This window comes from Octodon degus, unplaced genomic scaffold (genome assembly GCF_000260255.1).
Source record: "Octodon degus isolate 3935 unplaced genomic scaffold, OctDeg1.0 scaffold00210, whole genome shotgun sequence".
NCBI classification, from domain to species: domain Eukaryota; kingdom Metazoa; phylum Chordata; class Mammalia; order Rodentia; family Octodontidae; genus Octodon; species Octodon degus.
The window spans coordinates 34493-43461 of NW_004524786.1; the positions used below are offsets into that span (position 1 = coordinate 34493).

The 8969-nt window shown below is 39.5% G+C and overlaps 1 pseudogene across 1 annotated transcript in view; it reads right to left on the reverse strand.

The window, feature by feature from the left end:
• Window positions 1-5517: 5517 nt before the first annotated feature.
• Window positions 5518-8969, reverse strand: part of LOC101572510 — a 12286-nt pseudogene continuing 8834 nt past the window's right edge. Inside the window, exon 2 of the transcript XR_002818858.1 lies at window positions 5518-5529. The product of XR_002818858.1 is annotated as a thymosin beta-10 pseudogene (transcript). The remainder of the gene's footprint in view (window positions 5530-8969) is intronic.

An 8969-nucleotide genomic window follows, 5' to 3' on the forward strand; every position in this document is an offset into this window, starting at 1 on the left:
AGAAGAAGAAGAAGAAGAAGAAGAAGAAGAAGAAGAAGAAGAAGAACAACAACAACAACAACAACAACAACAACAACAACAACAAGAAAAAGGGCTCAATGGGGGTTTCGGATTGAGAAGACCCTCACACCTCACATTTCATCTAACGCATTCAAGCCTGGCCTAGAGTGTAACAAATGGAAAGAGGCTCGCAGGACAGCACCCTACCGCAGCGCACTGCACACGCCTGCGCTCCAAGCCCGCCCCCAGCCCCTGCTGTTTCCAACTCAATTACTTGCCAGCCTGTTGCACCTGCCAATGAAGGAGCACGTACATCTTCTCTTTGTTATAAGGCGGGTATGTCTGGGTATCAGCTCGGTAAACAAGGCAACTAGGTCTGCCAGATCGTCAATAAAATCAAACAACTGACTAATATCATATGTGATAGAGGAGTTGGTGGGGTTCATTCTCTTGAGATATTCTCCATACATTTTACAAACGCCTTCCGTGCATTCATTAACAAATTCATAGTCAGCAGAAGTTCTGCCTTCTGGCCTCTTGGTAGGCTGCACCAGCAAAACAGTGAGAAATCTCACCAAACCCTTTGCACCTGCAAACGCCAACTCCACAAGCCACACATGAGGACCACTTCTAATATTAAAGCAATTTTTAAAAATTAATATAGGAATAAAAATGTCTTCAGTATATTTTGTTCTTCTTATTGGTGCATAACATGTAATCAATTACAAGGCAGCATGCTTGCTGTACAAATGCAGTTTTAAGGTAAGCCTTCAGTCCTCAAAGTGTACTTCTATTTTGAATGTCGTCTATAGAGAAATTTTGGAGCTGTTATCATGCTGTAGTTTTTATTTGTCCATTAACTTTTTTGAATATTTGCGAGGTCATAGAGATTGAACCCAGGACCTCTGCACTAAGTTACATCCATGGCCCTTTTTTATCTTTTGAGATGGGGTATCTATGATCCTCCTGCTTCTGCCTCCCAAGTATTTGGCATTACACTGCACACGGCTTGTTCATGAACTCATTTAAGTCAGTATGGTGGTGGATTTATAAAGCATAAATTATAACCTCCAGTGAATTCATAATTCATTACAAAACTACAGCAATCCAAACAATGACAAACACACAATAAAGAAGAGTCTTTCTAATAAATGATGTTGAGGAAACAGGGTATCCATATAGAGAAGAGGGAAGATGGAACTTTATCTCACACCTTACGTAAGACTCAATTTTAAAAGGTTCATATTTAAACATAAGACCTAAAATTATACAACAATTAGAATAAAACAGAGTAAAAGCTGAATGACAATGACTTGAGTAATAATTTCTTAGCTATGATCCCATATGTACAAAAAATGAAACAGAAGGTAATCTTTTCTTTTGGTGGAACCAAGGATTGAACTCAGGCCCTTGAGCTTGCCAGGGAAGCACTTGTTCTACTGAGCCATCTCCAATAGAAGGTAATCTTGCATCGAGTTGGGCACAGAGACATACACCTTGCAATCTGGGACACTGAAGTAGGAGGGCTATAAGTTTAAAGTCAGTCTGGGCAACTTACCAAAGCTCTAACTCAAAATTTTACCAAAAGAAAATGTTTAAACTGAGAATTTGTCTCAGTGTAGGACCCTGTGAAATCCTTAAGTAGGGAAAAAAAAGATTACATTAAACTGAAAAATTTTTGCAAAGCAAGGGAAACAATGGAGTGCAGGGACAACAGGTTGGGAAAAAACACTTGCAAATCATATATTGGAGAAGGTATTAATATCCAAAATACATATTTAAATCCCAATTACCCAGTAATAAGAGGTTTATGAAATGGAAGTTTTAAAAAGATGTTTAAAATTTTAAAAATCCAGATGGATAGCTCTCAAAAGAAGACATACATGGGGCTGGTGAGATGGCTCAGTGGTCTAAAGCACCTACTTAGAACAAGCTTAGCAAAGCACAGGGACTACGGTTCAATATCCCAGCACCACAGGCCAGCCAGCCCCGCCCCCTGGTGGGCTGAGCTGAACACACACACATACACACACACACAAATAAATAAATTTTTTTTTTTTAAAGAAGACATAAAAGGGGCTGGGGAGATGGCTCAGTGGAATAAGCGCTTCCCTGGCAAGTGCAAGGGCCTGAGTTCAATCCCTGGTTCTGCCAAATAAATAAATAAATAAATAAATAAATAAATAAATAAATATAGTGCTACCAGGGCCTCCTTTTGGGGCCAGGGAGATGGCTCAGTGGAATAAGCACTTCCCCGGCAAGCACAAGGGCCTGAGTTCAATCCCCGGTTCCACCAAAAAAAATAAAAAATAAAAAACAGGAGATCAAAAATAAATAAATAACATAAAAAACAGGAAATCTTATCATTTGCAAAAGTATGGATTAACCTAGAAGATATATAAAGTAAAATAACTCAGACAAATACCATATAATCTCACCTATAGGTAGAATGTAAAAGCTTCACATTCTCAGAAGAAGTGAAATTGGTGAGAATTTGTCATGAATGGGGTACAAATTTATAATTACTACAAATAGGAATATTGCACAGCAAGGTGAGTGGTATTAATTGCATTATACATTTCAAAATAAAAGGGGCTCTTACATGTTCTTACCAAAAAAATGATATTTTTTTTAGCTGACAGATATACCAATTAGCCTTATTTGATCATTCCACTATATATATCATATTGTATCCCATAGGTATAGTTATTGTCAACTTTTGAAAATCCCCATGTGTAGAGTTCATGCATCCATTTGCTTGCTTGACTTTGTTTTGCGGTACTAATGATTGAACCCAGAGCCTTGCACTGAGCTACATCCCATCCCTTTGTTAAAAATTTTGAGATAGAGTCTTGCTAAGTCATTGCCCAGAATGAATTTGTGATCTTCCTACCTGAGGCACCTGTGTTTCTAACAGCCTTCCCAAGGATACAGTTTATGAACATTCTGGAACCACTACTCTAAATCATGGGTGGTAGGAGTGAAGATGGTTTCAACTGAAAGCAAAGAGACCAACTAGAGAGTGAGAGATGAGGACATCAAGAATCAGGCTATTAGGTTGAAGTATACAGAAAAACATCTTTCAAACATACCTGGGTCCAAATCCTTTGAGCCTCTGCATATTACTTTACCTGGCATAAATAACAACATGTGTATGCTTAAATTAAGGATTTTCTTCTTAGTGCTGGTGCTCACCCCCAAGGTCTTGTGCATACTAGGCAAGTGCTCTACCCCTGAGCTACATTCCCCGCAAAAGAAAGGATATTGAGGGCCCGGGGAGATAGCTCAGTAGAATAAGCACTTGCCTGGCAAGTGCAGGGTCCTGAGTTCAATCCCTGGTACCACAAAAAAAAAAGAAAAAGAAAAAAGAAAAGAAAAGAAAAGAAAGAAAAAGAAAAAGAAAAAGAAAGGATATTGAGAAGAGATTATCTTCAATTACCTGAATAGACACTAAATGCCATCACATGTCCTTAGAAGAAGAGGAAGTAAACCATATAAATGTAGAAGCAAGAGAGAAAGGTGATGTGGTACAGGGTCTTCTTGGCATAGCCAAAGAATGCCAGAAGCTTACAGAAAGAGAAAAGATGAAGTAATAGGTTTTCCTTGGAGCCTCTAGAGGAATTAGACCTTCCAACACTTGTTGTAGGCCCATAAAATTCTTTCAGATTTCTGACCTCCATAATCATCAAATGATAAATTTGTTTTGTGTTAAACTGCTAAGTTTGTGTTGTTTTTTTCATTCTTGAAGTAATTGGAAGCCAATTCAGAAAGAAAAACAAGAAGTATAATATGGAACTATGTAGTAGTGAAACTGTTAGTATTTACTAATTGGCACAAAATAATAAAGATAGAGAGATCAATATTAGGGAGAGTTTAGAAAGTGTCTTGATTGGACACATGGTGCCAGGCAAAAGCATTGGGAAGGAATTGAACACGTTGTTTAGACAATTGGCAGTGTGATCTGCATGTTGTGGCTGGAAGACACTTGGATGCACTGATTCAAAGTTTTTGTGCTAATATTTCCAAATGAAATGAAATAAAATATTGTGTGTCTGGTGATTGTAAGAACTAAAGAAGATAACATATGTGGAAATCTGGCCTGGGAAGGTATCCAACAAGTATTAAGAATAAAAAGATCCATGTTATACCATGCTACCAGATCTCATGATCTGAGGCCTTTAGCCAGGTAAGGCATGTTACAAGACTTTGCCTCTTATCCTTGACCTTTCCCCATCCATCTATTTGACAAAATGCAAAATACTACCTGGAGTGGTTATTAAAATGGTCACTGGGCCAGGGAGATGGCACAGCAGAATAAGTGCTTTCCTGGCAAGTGCAAATGTCTGAGTTCAATCCTCAGTTCCGCAAATAAATAAATAAATAAAAAAAATAAAAACTGCCTAAATAATTTTTAAAGAAATAAAAGCTAACAATAACAGTGGGCAATTAAGTATTGAGAAGGACACTGCCTCAGAATATGAAAAGAGAATTTGATCCTTAGCTGACAAAATATGAAGAATGAAAAGTCAGAAAAATGTTGTCCCTTGGGGCCGGGGAGATGGCTCAGTGGAGTAAGCCCTTCCCTGGCAGGTACAAGGACCTGAGTTCAATCCCCGGTTCCACAAAAAAAAAAAAAAAAAGTTGTCCCTGAAGCACACAGACACTACTCCCAAATGTGTACACTGCGTGTGATCCCTTTCATCTGAGGAGCTGTTCTAATCTCCCAAAACATGCTCCGAGTTCTGTAATGCAAGAGTAGAGTCTCTCCTCACCATGCTTTGCCAGAACAGCTCATTTATTTACCATAAGGGAACTTTCTCTAAAGCAATGAAAAGAGTATTTTTAAATGAAACACCACTTTATTTCTTTAAAAAGCCCCCAGGCTGGCATTAAGAGTCTCTGAGGAATGAAGAGATTTTGGTGGCCACTTCCCACACCCTACCTTGCACCTCAAAATAAAGCCAACCCTAAAATAAGTGAAAAGAAGGCCATTCCAACTATTCCATAATTCTTTATTTTCTTGGAAATTTTCTTTAGGCGTGCATACGTGTGTATGTGGGTGCATGAGTGTGTGGGGGGGTTGTGCGGGTGTGAAATTGCTAAGCACTTGTTAAGTCTTCCTGCCAGAACACAGGACTGTAAAGATTGAGGCACATCACAGCAATCTGGCACGGAGCGATTTAACAAAGGCATAACTAAGAGGCTTTCCAAGTGCAAATTGCAAATCCTACATTTGGCCTTAGACTAGTGATTTCTCTCTGAGCATCTATTATTTCATCTACAGTTGAAATGTTGTCATATGGCGATGAGAACAAGTAAATAGAAGCACACCAATTGCTCCCTAAACACAATGAAATAGTAGTATACAGCTGTTTGCAATTAAACTATTAGTTGTATTTAACAGTGCCAAAGCAGGGCACAACTGATGTCCTTAAGCAGATTGACAAGACAGGTAGAGAGGCAAGGGTGTCCTCTCCCTCCTTGCTCTGTCCCTCTCCTCCTCCCTTTCCCCTCCCCCTCTTCCGCTCTCTCCTGAGCTCCATCCCAGTCCTTTTTTTCTTTTCTTTTTTTTTTTGGGGGGGGCAGCAAAACAATTTTAATCTTTCTTTTTTATTTTCACAGGGAGTCTTGCAAAGTTATCCAAGGTGGGCTAGAATTTACAACCCTTCTGCCTCAGACTCCAAGAATGCGAGATAAAGCATTTTAAAAATATTTACTTTTTCAAAACTTGTTTAGAATGTTCAGATGATAAAGACCTTTTTAAACCCCAAAATTTGAATTTAGCAGAGATGGAGTTAATGAGATAGATTTTGATATCTAACATAAAGAGAGAAGGAATGAAGACAGAAATGCAGAAAATTATATCTAATGACCCAAGGAAAAAGGTAAAACTCATAAGAAGTCAGTGCATTTGAAGCATTTGGAGAGCAAAGTGTTCTTTGGAGGAGTATGGCTTGATGCCTGTAGGAAAACCTAATTTGTGGAGGATATAAAGACTTTCTATTCTTGATCAACTGTTTTGTGTCTTGTCACTATATTGAGGATAAATAAAAGGCAAAACAAAAATGCTACCATTAAGCACATCTAAGTACTGTATCCCCCCTCACTGCTGCGGAAGTTATACCCATTCAATTAAATCTTCTGAATGTCAGCCACTGTGTAGGTAAGGGTAAAATGATAGATAAGGCTCAAGCGACATGGTGTTTGGGTAGGAGAAGTTTCCACTGTAGACATTTCCTGTACAGTAAGTTAATACTGTGACACTATTTTGTTTTAGGGGAACCGGGGATTGAACTCAGACCCTTGCACTTGCCAGGGAAGCGCTTATTCTAATAAGCCATCTCCCTAGCCCCTTGTGGCACTATTTTAATCTTTAATTTTTTTAAAATTTGGTATAGGGCCTCACTTTGCAGCTCATACTGGTGATCTTCCTGTCTCAGCCTCCCCAGTGCTGGGATTATAGGCATGCATCACCTTCTCCAGTTTCTGTGGTTGGCACAGCATGGGGCCAGCACCATGAGGTACAGGGGATCAAACCTTAGTCCTTGTGCTTGCCAGCCAGGTGCTTAGACCGCCGAGCTATCTCCCTGGCCCTATGGCACTATTTGAGCATATTCTATGTGACTGAATTTATGATGGATTTTGCTGACAGGACTAAGTTAGAAGTCTCTTCTGGAAGTTATCACCAAAAGTTGCTAATTGGGAAACAATAACAATCAAAACAACTTAGAGTTCTCAAATTTTTTTTCTATATAACCCATTTAAAAATAGAATGAGGTAGGGCCAGGGAGATGGCTCAGTGGAATAAGCGCTTCCCTTGCAAGTGCAAGGGCCTGAGTTCAATCCCCGGTTCCGCAAAAAAAAAAAAAAGAATGAGAGAGAAGGGGAAGAAAAGGGGGTGAAAATAGAATCGGATGTGTTCTGCACATGTACTAATTCCAGTCAAGAAAAGTAAACGTTATTACTACAAATGTGCACTCATTAAGAAAATGGCCTAAAAAACGGGCACAGGTTCTTCAAAGGTGGCATTGTCATGAGGAAAAGGAAAGGCTGAAGAACTGAAAGGAGAACAATAGCAAAAGGTAACATATAATCTTGGTCTGGGCTCTGCACTGTAGAAAAGTTTAGAGTCCTCACTGGACTGACTGACAAACTGACAAATGAATAGCAGGCTGAATGAAAGTATTGTCTAACTTCCTGAAATGGAATAACAGTAGGGCGGTTCTGTAAGATGGCATCTTTAAAAAATAGAGACTGAAGAATTCAACGGTAGTGTAGCATGAGAAACGCCACTTAATCACATGTAGAAAAGCTTTACATATAAGGTGTTTTTTTTTTGTTTGTTTGTTTTTTTTGTGGCAGAACCGGGGATTGAACTCAGATCCTTGCATCTGCCAGTCAAGCACTTACCCTACTGAGCCATCTCCCCAGCCCCTGTGAATAAACATTTTTAAACTGTATAAAACTACCGAGTGGATGCCTGACAGCACTAAGGTATGGATGAAAGGCAGGTGCTCTCTGCAGCTGGGTGTCACTAAGAATGAAGTCCTGTTGTGACCAGATATTAAAAGTTCAATCAGCCATGGTGAATTTCCATGGATTTGGACAATAAAATGAAACATTTTACAGCACAGTCTAGAATTTTATTATCATTCCTCTGAGAAAGTGTATACTCAGTCAGATATTCTTTATTTTGGCTCCAGATCACCTGCAATTTCAGAATGTGTTTTGAAGTCAATTCATCTCTTAGGCCATCCAAGTATATGTGAAGTAGAACTGAGCAGACTTCCATCCTGAAATCCCTCTGGCCTAACCCTGTTTCCACCCATCATGAGGGAATCTTTCTTGGAGTCTGAAGTTCCTAACGAGCTCTGTCTCTGGATAACTGAAACATAATTTGACCTGATTTAGAATTTTCCTTGCTTTACAATGTGATTTATGTGCTAGCAGACACATAACTCAGGAGGTGAAGGATTCAAATATCAATTGTGACTGTGGAACTTGGGAGAAATAATTTTATGTAGGATCAGTTATGAATAGGAAAAAAAATCTTACCTCAGAGTGGATGATGTAAGAGATGATCATCACTTGCAGAATGTCTCAAGATCTTGAGATAAAAGGGACCATTTGGGCATCAGATTATCTTTTTTTTTTTTTTTTTTTGGTGGAACTGGGGATTGAACTAATGCCCTTACACTTGCCAGGGAAGTGCTTATTGCACTGAGCCATCTCCCCGGCCCCAGATTATCATTTTTATTATGGGGTTTGTAACTGGTTTGTTTGTTTGTTTGTTTGTTTGTTTGTTTTTGCAGTATGGGGGATTGAACTCAGGACCCTGTGCTTGCCAGGAAAGCACTTATTCTACTGAGCTATCTCCCTGGCCCCTCTTAACTGTTTTTGGTAGCCCAATAGCACAATTAATTTAGATTATTTTCTTTTTTCTTTTTTTTTGTATTTTAGTACAGGGTCTACAGTGTCTTGCTACGTAGATCAGACGCGTAGTGATCTGCCTGTGTTCAGCCTCCCAAGAGCTGGGGTTGTAGGCACACACCACCACACCCAGTCTCAATCACCATCTCAGCAAGCCCCAGGGGGAGGGCCGGCACAGCAGGCTGGGGATTGAACCCCTGCACCGGCTAAGCAGGAGCTTTAATCCACTGAGCTATTTGTCCAGGCCTAGATTGTTTTCTTAGAAACTTGTGAGGTTAGTTGCCTTATTTCACCAATTAAACAAATGAATTTACCTACCCTTGGGCACAATTAGGTTTCCTATCAATATGTCAAAAATAAAGACATTTGGCCAGAGATGATGGCACACACCTGTAATCCAAGCACTCTGTAAGGCTGAGGCTGGAGGATGGTAAGACTGAGCCTGGCCTAAGCAGCTTAGTTACTTAGCAAGAACTTATTTAAAAATAAGAAAATGAAAAAAGGGCTGGGGACATAGCTTAGTGTGAAGGCCCTAGGGG